We start from the raw sequence: 13,391 nt of genomic DNA on the forward strand, positions 1-13,391 counted from the left end.
AAAAAATACAAATTTGTCGATTCATTTCAAATCTACTATTTTTATAATCGTTATCAAGAATGCTATTTCTGATAACAAATTCGAAATATTGATCTCCAGTTTTTCGACAAATCCTGGTGGGAAATGGTAGTACTAAAGGAAACATTCATTCCTTTGACAGATTGGTTCACTATAACCCCGACTTATAAAAAGCATATATAGGTTTGAACTAATTCGTTTTTTTTTCTAAACAGAAAATAATAAATAAAGAGGCAAAGTCATTTTAATTTAATTGTTTAATTGTTTTACAATTAAACAATTTTACTTGCACTGAGCAAGTTTTCAATCAAACCCAAATTGGTCAATGTATCAAAGATGAAAATTGAACATAGGCCAAAGCGAGGATAGAGGTATTAAGGAAAACTATCACTGTACCTGTATAAAAAGTGTCCATAGAAACGCAGACAATTCATGGCGCCGCTGGAGCAAAAGTGTAAGTTTAAAAAAAAGTAAGATAAAGATCTAAACAAGTTGTTAAAGAAGTTCCAATCAAACACAAAGTGCTCAAAGTAATAAGTGTAGGATACAGAAGTTAACAACAAACACACTTTTGTTAAACAAGCGCCATTCTGGTCAATTTTAAGAACTATTATTTTCTGTTTTCAGCTGGACATTTTTTTACTTTAACCTCTATTTAAGATGGTTCTCTTTATCTCTACCCTCCATAGCTAATAATTAGGAACATAGCATATTATACATAGAGAATTCCGTGGCCCAAAATTTGCGATATGATGAATGAGAGAGAAGACTGCCACTTTACTCTTATGTGTACTTGTCTAATCTATATGTCATTGGCTAGATATTGCATCATATGATTATGACATATGACTATGACAAGGACACATAGGAACTAACTGGCAATTTACTCTCTCATTCATCATATCACATCCACTTACACTATAAATGGTTAGGATTGATCGAATGTACTTAAGTCTTAGCATTACAGTTTTGCATGTAAGTTGCCCATCTTAGAATATTATCTCTATGGATTTGGGTTATGAATACACGCAGGCGAATTTTTTAAAGTTCACGTGGGCCACTTTATAAACTCAAAAGAACGCAAGTTGAGACACAATCTAGGTTGAAAGTAAAAAAAATTCTCCATAATGAACCAATCCACAACGGTACTATTAGATATTTTATGTTCTTGATCTTCCAAACTTTTTGAGAAAAAAAAACTTTCAAATCGGTCCAATACTTTTGACGATTACCGCTTAATACGATATAAACAAAAATTCTAAATAGTATAGTTTTAAAACGTTTCGAAAAGTTGATATTTACAAAAAAAAGAAACCTATTCGTGAAAAATTCAAGAAAAATTATTTTTGTGGATAAATAAATATATTTAAAATAAATTAAAATTTAAATATCTGTATGTTTAATGAAATACGATTATATAGATGTAAGATTTTGTATATAAAATAATAAAAATTTAACTGATATATATAAACGTCAAAATTATATTGTAAAATGGAAAATATGTATGTATTTATTTTTAAAAAATAATTGAATGAAAAAATAATTAATAATTGTTTGTAGCTGTGTTAATCAAATTATATGATTAATTTTTAGAAATGTTAAATAAAAATATTATTTCCTGTTAAAAAAAATAACGAAGTTATTTATTCATAATTATAATATCATTATTTTTCCCACAGATGTCAGTACTAAACTTACAGAATGTGAACCCATGGTTAACTATAAAAAATCGATCTTTTTTTGTACTTCATGGCGACATCAAAATATAAAAAATTGATTTTGCTCTGCCATACGCAAGTTTTATCCAATTTTAATAAGCCAAGTATGTAATTATACTTAAAGTCTGAGACATATTTTTATATGAGATCCAATTTTTCAAATTTATCAAAGATTTTTTGAACTTGATGACGTCAGTATAATTCAAAAAATTAGAATTTGCTCTATCACAAGCAAATTTTATCCAATTTTAATAAATCAAGCACGTAATTCTATGAAATTTGGATCGTATATTTTAATTTTTTAGTCTTTTACATTTCGGATCACAGAAAGCTACTTGAAATTAACACCACTTGCAGGTATTGCAAGAAAAGATATTACAGAAGAATCGACAGTATTTAATTAAAGCCTAGCTAGATTGCCAAATCCACAACCTTTGCAATTATGGTCTGATTTGTTACCTCTAAGTCACCAGGTCTAAGAAGTCAGAAAAGTGAAGAGATTTACATCATCTGGTCACCATAGCACTTAATGACGTAGACTGCTAAAAGAAATGTGTCTGCAATTCTTTCCATCATTTTTTTTGAAACTCATTGTAAAATTTCCAAATAAAATTGAAAAAAAAACAATTGACTGATTTAATTGTTGAAATACTCTGTATAGAAAGTGTTAAATCTCAGTGCTTGCATTATTTTTACAAAATTATGGCGGTCGACGCCATTTGTTTTGATTTTCGAAAGTATTTTCTAAAATTTTTATTCGTTTTACAAGAATCTTTCACAAGACCATTCATTGAATCTACCTGAAAATGTTCAACTCCTTATCTTTTATAATTTTGAAGAAAATGGACACAATGAGTTTTGCTCTAATTTGCCCCCTCACAGGTAAACGATGATGTTTACGAAAAAATGTTTCAAACAAAAGTTGTTAATGTTTTTATAAGGAAGATTTTTTACATTTAAACTTTTGTTCTATCTTCAACGATTTACCAGATGGGTCCTACGGATAAAACTCAAAACTTACTTTTTACGTCCTGAGCACGCTAAAAATATTCTTGATATCGTTTTTCGTTTTTGAGATATCGTGGCGACAGATACCAAAATTTTGTTCGTTTCATCAATATTTCCAAGCTTTACAAACTTGAGACTAAGATTAGTATACATTAACATATGTTTTATATATACATTATACAGGGTATAAAAAAATATTTTATCAAAAGGGAATTAAAATTATTAATATGATTTGTGTGTTTTAAGGATCGACAGAAATTTTTTTAGTACTATATAGTGGTAAGTTTGTATATTAGCATTCTTTTCTGTTATATGTGCATTCTTTCACCCAATAATCAAATATTGTTATCATAGTAATATTTAGAATGCTTTCACCTTGATTAATAATGAACATATTGAGAACTTTGGTTGATTATGAAATTCCCAGTTACTATATTCGGAGTGTCATAGACACAGTATGTATATCTAATTCTAATAATTAAATTCACTTTCACAATGCCATCAATATTAGTTAGTAAGTATTTAAGATTGTAATTATATATCATATTGTTTTTAAAATTTTAAAAAAACCCCAATTAGACTGTGACTTATATGCCAAATTCTTTTACATATTATATTCATAAATTGAAGAGTATTATTTTTAAAAATGGTACTTTTTGCGAAGTTTTGCAAAGATAATTCAAGATTGCAACTTTTCAGGTTAAGTTTTAACGTATGCAGCGTTGCCAACTCAAAATCTATCTAGGTACCCGATATGATTTAAAAAGTTGGTAGTTTTCTATTAATCAATCCTACTTTGAAAAGTTAGTAGATTTTGTTTTTATATGACTCATTAGTGAGTTTTTGTTTTATTCATTATAGTGACTTTCATGCACTTTTTCAAGCGTTATTCATCTTCGTTACGCCCCTGTTTTTCCAAGTGACTTTAAACTTTAATATTAATTAAATAACTAATTAAAAATCTCTGCGATCTATCCTCATTTATAGAAGATTTATAGGTATATAACTATATACCTTTGGACTAAATTCTATAACACACACAAAAATTCAAACATTATAGATTAGCCGTTGTTGGGAGTTAATCATGCAAAAATAAGAATTGGAATTTTTCCTATAATGCTCTCATTTTGTTTAGTTTATGATATCTCTAAAATGTCATTCCAATTACTTTGTATTGCTTAGAACTACTAGACGAAAATAAGATTATTAAATTTCTTAGGTACGATATTTCGAAAATAACTCAATTGTGTGAACAAGCTTGAGGACCTTCCGTAATAACAATTAAGTTTAGAAACTTTAAGATCGAGCAAAACTAAAGTTGTTGCATAAACCAAAAAGTTTTGGGGATAAACTGACTGTATTGCAAACTAGCAAGGGTCATACGCAGGAATCATCCAAATGCGAGAGTGACTGAATATGTCATTAATTTTCAATAAGTTAATTCTGCAAGGTACAGAAAAAACTTTTCCAAAACTCTGTCGAATCACTATACCGCATCGATCACAACACCGCAATGTATATTGAGCGAAGCTAAAACGTTCAGCCCTCCTTCAGAAATTGTCCATCTAAGGTATGTTTTGAGACGGCGCAAAGTTGAAAAGGCCCGATCATTCGTCGCTGTTCTCACAGGCAAAACTGCGAAGCATTTGGTAGCATTTGGAAACGCATCTGCACTGAATGCTTCGAGTTAATAAATATCGAATTATTCGAGTTAATTTTTGCCGTTCTATCCAGCATAGCGTTTTCGCTAAGGTTTAACTTCGTCGACATAGATACCACGGGGGAATCATCACTCAAAAGTGAAGAGTGTGGTTCAAAAAGTTGAGCGCGAGAGTCATAAAAATTTTTCATTTTGTTGGGAAAGAATCAAGCAAAATTGGATAAAATATAGTGCTGATTCAAAAATTGATCTTGTAAACGTGTCAGAAAAAAATCGAACTAAGGTATGTAGATTGTATTTGGGAAATAATCTTCAACTGAATCAGTTTGTACATTCGAGTACGTGAGGCTTGCCTTCCGCAATTCGATTTAGTATACTCTACTCAAAGACAAAGGCGTAGAATGGTGCGAGCTCAAAAAATGGAATATAAATGCTTTTCATAAATGGTTTTTTAATTCAAATGTGTAGAGATACTTAATGGGGGTGGAGGTTTGAACAACTCCCCCCCCCCCCCTCTCACTCTGTGCGCATGGACCTGCTAGGAATAGAGGTTTTTGTAAGCGAGGATAATTCAACTTCAGCTAACGACGTCTGAGCCATAATTTGCAGTTAGTACATTCATAGATCTTTTGTAGAAATTTTCTATAGGTCTATGCATAAATTTATCAATAATTTATCAAACAGATGTTTATTTTATATGCATTTTGTAGGAAGTAAGGACGGTATGAAACATAAAAATTTTTTTGGAATGTATCAATAATACAAATTTGATTTGAATCATTTGAAAAAAATTGCGTGGAGATAAATTAAAATAATTATTAAAGTAGTCCGGCCGTCACGAGACTAGCCAACAAGTCAAGAAGGCAATTTGTATGACGTAAATGTAATAAAATGCTCTAAAAATATCCAGTGACGGATTAAGCCAGCGCGGGGCATGTAGCAAATTCTGTCAAGGGGCCCTTGGTTTGCTTTAGGTTCTCAAGTTTAAAGTATTAAATAAAACAAAACTGTTACAAATAAAATTTTCTGGATTTAATAATATGGGCAAATCATGCTCTATATTCAACAAAGTGAGATGATAAAAACGTTCTGGGCCCATCGTGTTCCTTTATTCATTTTTAATACGTTTTAAAATATTTAATTTGATAGAGAACGTTCGCCACTGCAGTTAGTGATCATGAGAGACATGTTAATGCGCAAGGCAATTTCTAAGTTTGGAAAATACGATTCTATAGAATAATTTAATAAAAGTTTCTAAAATTACTGTTCTAGAGGCTCCTGTTTCTTGCTGCCAATAACAATAACAGTAGCCACATCTATATTTTATAATAAATCAAGCAACTACAGTAATAAATTTTTAAATAGTTCGCTTGTTTTCTCGAAATACTTATATAATCGAAATACTTATATAATAATATAATCGATATTATGTTAAAATCGAATAAAAAAGTACAATCTTGGCTACGTAAACTCGTAAAATAAATGTATACCTATATAAAAAAATAAAAATCTGGTCGCTTGAAGAATAGAAATGTGATATAGATTTTAGTCTAAATATATCGATTATAATTAAACATCAGAACATTAACGTTAAAAAGTTCGTAAAAAACTTACTTATTTTTACGATTTAACGTGAAGAAATCGAGTTTTAGATTTTCAAATGGAAATGAAGCACAGCCTAAGCGCTTCGCATTTAAGATATTTTACGCTCCTATCTCAATTAATATTTTTTTATTACGGCCAGGCAGACGTTGGAGCCCGAGGCCCCCTAATTCGCGGGGCCTGTAGCATTTGCTACTCTTGCTACATGGCTAGTCCGGCACTGAAAATATCGTAAACTTGGCAATTTGTATAATGTAAATGTAATAAAATGCCCTAAAAATATCGTAAGAACGTCAAAAACCAAATTTTTTATGTTTTCTTTTTGGAAAGCGTCGTAAGGTAAAGTTGTTTTTTGCATGAACAGAATCTGGGATAAATTTTCTTCAAGAAGCTCAATCACCGATTAATTTTTGTACAATTAACATTATTGTGAATTCTTCCATAAGGTACTGTGTTAAAAATCACAATTAAAACAAGTGAAAACAAACAATTGACTGAGTTAATTGTTGAAATACCATGCATAGTCAGTGTTGATTTCTTTATCACATTACACATACAAACATGTGATACATACATAACTGATAATCAAGTATAGTACATTTTATAAAATTTCCGCCTAATTGGCACACTCACGGGTAAACAGTGATGTTTACGAAAAAATGTTTCAAACAAAAGTTGTTAAATTTTTGATAAGGAACATTTTTTACATTTAAACTTTTGTTCTATCTCTAACGGTTTACAAGATGGGTTCTACGGACCCAAGACCCAATTGACCTCTAATGCCTATGATGCTCATTTACGAACTTGACCTCACTTTTTACGTCCTGAGTACGCTGTAAACATTTCAGCTCGATATCTTTTTCGTTTTTGAGTTATCGTGTCCACAGACGGACGGACGGACAACCGGAAATGGACTAATTAGGTGATTTTATGAACACCTATGACAAAATTTTTTTCCTAGCATCATTATTTTTAAGCGTTACAAACTTGGGACTAAACTTAAATACTATGTATATTTCATATATATACATGGTATAATGAACAAATTCAAAATTTTTCCCCGCAAGAGGAACCAAAACTGTGTTTATTGTGATAAAGGAACTTTGAGAACTATCATTTACCGCAAAAAAAAAAAATGTACATTCACCGTACTTGTTCGAACAGCCGGACTACTTTATAGCTAAACGTTCAATGCACAGTGAACAGTGTAAATACACTTTTAACACTCTTTAATATGTGCTTCCTAATTTCTGCTATAACTTTTTAAAAGTGGGAGACTTTAATTAGAACGAGATGGTACTATAGTAATATAGTAAAAGTAAAATAAAGATGCCAATATATATATTTAAAACAGAATAACACACTCATGAAACAATATTCAATTACATAAATTTAGGAGTGCTGTATATTGCGACGTCGTTTCAAGACGAAAATAATAAATATTCGACGCGGAAAAATGTGAGATAAAATAGTTCGTACAAATAAAAAAAAAGACGAACTATATTTAAAACATTTTTGTGTCTCATTTTCTGGTAAGGTTTCTCGATTTTTTTTTGTATTACCTTTAATCCTACGCATTTTTGTTGTTGTTAAGTTAAATTCTCCTTTTTTGGTAATATTATCGTATAGCGCGCGAATTTTTTTTATCATTATTGACATGTGTCCCGATGAAAATTTGGCAAAACTATTCGAAAATAAAAAATTTGTTTATAAATAAATTATATTTCTTTTTTTCTATTATAGATCCGAGTTTATTTTCGCACAATCTATTTATATCCTAAGTTCTTTATACCTAGCACATGAAAGGAACTAGTATTAAGCGTTTGTGCATTTCATCTATTTGACGTATAATTTTTGATGCATTTTAAAAATAAATTTTTTTTTTTTTTGTTTTTCAGTGAAAAACTTTTTTTTTCAAAACAATTTCTAATTTGAAAGAGAATGAAAACGACTTAGATCATTTTAAAAGATTTATTTTTGTATAATGATCTATGTAAATCGATTAATTTTTATAAAATAAAATAAAAAAAAGTTAAAAATCTGTGGGTTGAACATCTTATAAACTCAATCTTTGTGGATATTGTCAAGAGATATACATCATTAGATCGACACACCCACAGTTTATAAAATAATCCTGTAAGTATTTTGATTTAGTTAGATATATTTATAATAATTACGTCATTGTCATTTATTTTATTCATTTGCATTTTTGTGTGTGTTTATTTATTTATTTTCTTTTTTTACTTTATGTGACATCGAATCTAATCAATATGTGTGATTGTTTTCAATAAAAAGTTTAGTTCACTTATATATATTTATCAATCATAAAAATCATCGAAATTACTTATATTTGTTTAATTTGAAATGTGTTTGTTTGCTGGTTTATGTAGTGCTTATAACGTACGTGTTAATACTTTGCCTAACTTGCATATATTATGCATTCATTCACATTGTTGTAAAATTAATTTATAAAACATTGAAAGTAGAATGGAATAGTGATGTTATTTCCATCACCATGCTTCAGATCTCTATGAGAAAGTATCGTATTTTAAAAATTGATTTTTGTCTGAAGTTAAAAAAATTATCTTTATTAATATTATGAACTCGAAAGTGTGTTTATTTGTCTTAGGATAGACTTCTTTTACTGGAAAAGATATTTGTACTTTTTAACATATTTTATTATTGGTAGTTTTTATTTGAGTGAGTCAAGTGCCATAAATAACGTCGGAAAAATGTAATAATAATACCAAGGGGCCTAACATGTCATCAGATGAAGCTATTCCTTTTTATAGAAACATCGTCATCTGATGACAGAGGTAATAGAAATACAAGACGCATAGAGAACTGCTAAAGCTCAAGGAAATAGATTATATATATTACAATTTAATAAGCCGGAATGTATTGGAAAAGTTGGGAAACAACACCGATTTTAATGAAACTTTTTTGGCTTAAAATTGTCATGTACTAGGTATTTTTGGTCGCTCAATTCTAATCCAATGTTACTTTACACGAATTCTCTTACGTATTCCAAAATTTATGCCATTTTTGACACGAAATTCCACTTTTTCTAAAACAGTAAACTAAATAAAAAAGAAAAATTCAGAGCGACATTACCTTTATCTAGTAATTATAGACAGACTTGTAGTTGAGCTTCAAAAGAGGTATTTGTGGTTGCTGATTACTAATCTGATGCCATATTAATGGATTCTGTCACATATTCGGAAAACCTACCATTTATGGGCCAAGAATTCTTTTGACTTCACCGTTTATACTTTTATAAGCGAAACTAGACTTGTCTTAAATTCAATGACGCACCTTTCATCTGAGCCTGGTATTTTCATAGCAAGAAATTCCGTAATTTACGGAATCAAGGAATGACTACGACAAACCTATCTTGATTACTGGGACTTCGCGTAGGGCATGCGATAGACTAAACTGTGTATAACCACAATTAGGTCATTCGATTGTGTTCGCCTGAAACTCACTGCAGCATAGTTGAGAAGGAAGGTCTTGACAAGCGTTTGGGCTTTTCGGCCGCCATTTATTTAGTTTTCGAAAATTTTGAAAATTTTCGAAAGTATTTACTAGAAGTTTTTTTTTCATTTACCGAAAATGTTTCACAAGACTACTAGTTGAAGATACCTACAAATTTTCAACTCTCTATCTTTTATAGTATTGGAAAAAATGGGCACCAAATTTTTGTCCTAATTTGCACCCTTAAGGGTAATCTGTAATGCTTATGAAAAAATGATTCAAACAAAAGTTGTTTATTTTTTTATAAGGAACAATTTTACAACTTTTGTTCTATCTCTAACGGTTTACAAGATGGGTCCATCGGGCCCAAGATCCAATTGACCTGTGTTTCTCATTTACGAACTCAACGTCATTTTATATGCACGCTAGAGCACGCTAAAAAATTTCAACTTGATATCTTTTTTCGTTTTTGAGTTATCGTGATCACAGACTTACAGGCGGAAAACCGGAAATGTACTTATTAATTGATTTCATGTTTTAACACTTATAGTAACATTTTGTTTGTAATATCAATATTTCTAAGAGTTACAAACTTGGAACTAAACTTAGTATACCTTGATATGTATTTCATATATACAGAGTTTAAAGACTAGATAAGATCTTTCTCCTAAGCAGTATAAAGGCCACTATTATTAATTTAATTATTTATAAATTAAAGAGAGCCGTATTTATAAACAGAAATTATTTACTTACTAAATTATTTACTCTTTATTTATTTACTTTTTGTTAATTATTTCTTTAGAAATTTTTTATTTCATTTTTATTAAAATACGTGTCAAGAATTTTATCCGTGAAGCGATCGCGATGGTTGAGATCATAGACAAATATACATATAAATAATTGTATATTGAGATGCAATATTCAAATATTATGACTGCAACTTTTATATCTTACGTGTAATAATGGTTGCATATATTATCTATTGCTTTCATATTTTTTTGCCTAAGGATTTGTATTCTCATCCACGATAAATTATGTCCCCAACGAAAGCTTGTTATAAAAAATTCCTAACATCCCATAATAACCTATTGAACGATTCCTGCAAGACAAGTGTATTTCCAGTAAATAATATTCGACATAGATTTCTAGAATAGTTCGATAATTTGTTTTAGTCGCTTGCATTATGAATAAAAATTAATATTAAGAAATATAATTATGAAGAAACTTTTAAACAATAAAAGTTAGTTAAATTCTAATCACGTTTCATCAAACGTATCCATATTGGGTGATTTTTTGAAATATTCAAATGCATAATTGATTTATTTATTAATAAACAATCATATTTGTTGATTTGGATTTTTATCAATTGTGTGTTATGTTATTATTACTTCCTCTTTATATGGTTGTATGTCTCTCCTTATTTATATGCTTGTCTGGTATTAAATCATAATAATTGAAATAAATGTTTGAGAGTATAACGATTTTCTTGCTCAAATATTACGGGATAGTACCTAAGAGCGAAACCTTAAGTTTATTCGAAAACAAATTATATTTTAAACTACTAAAATGTCAGACAGAGAAAAAAGTAAAATCATGTGAAACAGTGATATAATTTTCGAAGGTATATATTTTTTATTAAAGCCTCATATATTATTTAAAAATATTTTTGTGAATATCAGTTTGGTTTTTATACCATGTATATGAGATATATCATAGTATATTAAGTTTAGTCCCAAGTTTGTAATGCTTAAAAATATTGATGCTATGAACAAAATTTTGGTATAAGTGTTCATAAAATCACTTCATAAGTCCATTTCCGGATGTCTGTCTGTCTGTCTGTCGTCTGTCGTCTGTCCGTCTGTCATCACGATTACTCAAAAAAGAAAAGAGATATCAACCTGAAATTTTTACAGCGTGTTTAGGACGTAAAAAGTGAGACCGAGTTCATAAATGAGCAACATTGGTTAATTGGGTTTTGGATCCGTAGGACCCATCTTGTTAGGGAAAGAACAAAAGTTTAGTGCCAATTGTATAGTATGTATTATATGGGAATATCAGTTATGTACGTGTGGCATGTATGTATGTGTAAGGTGGCAGTGTAATCAACACTGTCTATACATGATATTTCAACAATTAACTCAGTCAATTGTTTGTTTTCACTTTTATAATTTTTATGTATAACTTACTATTAAGAATTGTCAGAGTAGGATAAGAAAATTTGCACCCGTAGGCTGCAGTTTCAAAAATTAGCTCCCTCTGTAATAAAAATGTATCAGTAAAGACCTTTTTTTAGTTCTTTATATTTTAGAACCTGTAAAATCGCACTGATTGTTCGGAGAAGTTCTCATTCACCAAAAAAGCACTTTTTTAAATCACCAGAATACATTGTTACTAACATACTTTTGCTATATTTTGAGTGTTCAAATTGATCAAATTGCTTATAAACGAAAATTTACTGTAAAAATTGCCTCTATTGAAGTTCAACTACAAGTCTGTCTATAATTACTAGATATAGGTAATGCCGCTCTGAATATTTCTCGGCCAAATAATGAAGAAGTAATATTTTCTGCTGTCAGCTTTTTCTCTTCCGTATCTTCTTTTTGTTCATTTCATACTCTTTGACTATTGAGAGTTCCAACGCTTGATGTTAGACTGTCATACATTTGAATAACTGTACAAATGTTAATATCCACGGACTGTAATTATTTGCATACTTACTTACACAATTAATTTTATGTTTGTTTAAATTCTTCCATGCAGGCGCCCTTTTGCAACTGATTTTTTAAATTAGAAATCGTTTTTTGTAATTATTTCGGAAAGTACGCATCAGATCGAAATTTGGTAAGAAGCTTGTTCGTTCGTCTTGATAAGCTTAATTGAGTAGTGTAATTTTCTACTAACAATTGAAGAACACCCTGTATACACGATTTATTTTATATCGTTAGCTACAAATTAGGATTTTTAATATTTTTAAGTGTTTTTTTTTGCCTTTTCTTTTAATTTAGTAGTGAGAATTTGAAATTGAAAAATTACAAAAATCGATTGAGTTAAAGGCATTTCAGTGAGATTAAAGTAGTACTTTGATTGAGAATAGTTTTAACTTTAAACACGATTATTGCAAAACTACATTTTCAGCTTGTTCAACCTTGTAATATCGATAGCTCAAAGACTTTTCGGTCGATTTTTAATTTTACACATATTACAAAAATGTTGGCAATATTCATGGCTACGATTAAGCAAATTTATTTTTCAAAATTTCATTTATTACTGTTTTTATTGGCTTTGAAAACAAACAAAAAATTCTATTCATCGCCATTTTCCAAAGAATAAAAAAATCCTAATCTTTAACGTTCTAAGTGTTTTGTAATTGGATAAATTTATTGATTTTTAATTACCTCGGAAAGAATGCAACAGACTGAAATTTAGTAATGATCTCAATATATGTTTAAATGAGGAAAAAACTTGTTCCGAATTCCTAATAGGTAAGCGTTCGTTACTTTCATTCAAGCTTTGAATACAACCTTTTCTTATAGTTTTAAGAAAGTAAAATATTTTAATGAATAATTTTTTCATGTTTCAGGTGAAAGAAAAACAGTCATATAATTAAAGAAAAAAGATTTGATTATCAAAAATAATGTTCAACTCACAAAATAATTAATAATCGAAAATCATAAATATATTTAAAACCTCTTAAACTAATAAATAATATGACAATTATAAAATATAAAATATTAAATCAATGGTTACGATTATTAATAAGCGGTCATAAACCGTTTAATCAAATCATTAAAAAATTATAACTCAGTCATAAATATAACCAAAAAATAATTATAAAAATAAAAAAATTAAACCTGATAAAAAATACTCAGTAAATAATATAAAAATATTTATTAATAAAAAAATAAAAAAAT

The 13,391-nt window shown here is 29.1% G+C and overlaps 1 long non-coding RNA gene across 1 annotated transcript; it reads left to right on the forward strand.

Moving 5' to 3' along the window:
- The first annotated feature begins 7,403 nt into the window (after positions 1-7,403).
- On the forward strand, positions 7,404-13,296 carry LOC123291923. Its single transcript, XR_006534985.1, has 3 exons — positions 7,404-7,538; positions 7,905-8,142; positions 13,061-13,296. It is a non-coding gene; the product is annotated as an uncharacterized LOC123291923 (long non-coding RNA).
- Positions 13,297-13,391: the final 95 nt, after the last annotated feature.

Source organism: Chrysoperla carnea, chromosome 2, assembly GCF_905475395.1.
Source record: "Chrysoperla carnea chromosome 2, inChrCarn1.1, whole genome shotgun sequence".
Classification (NCBI taxonomy): domain Eukaryota; kingdom Metazoa; phylum Arthropoda; class Insecta; order Neuroptera; family Chrysopidae; genus Chrysoperla; species Chrysoperla carnea.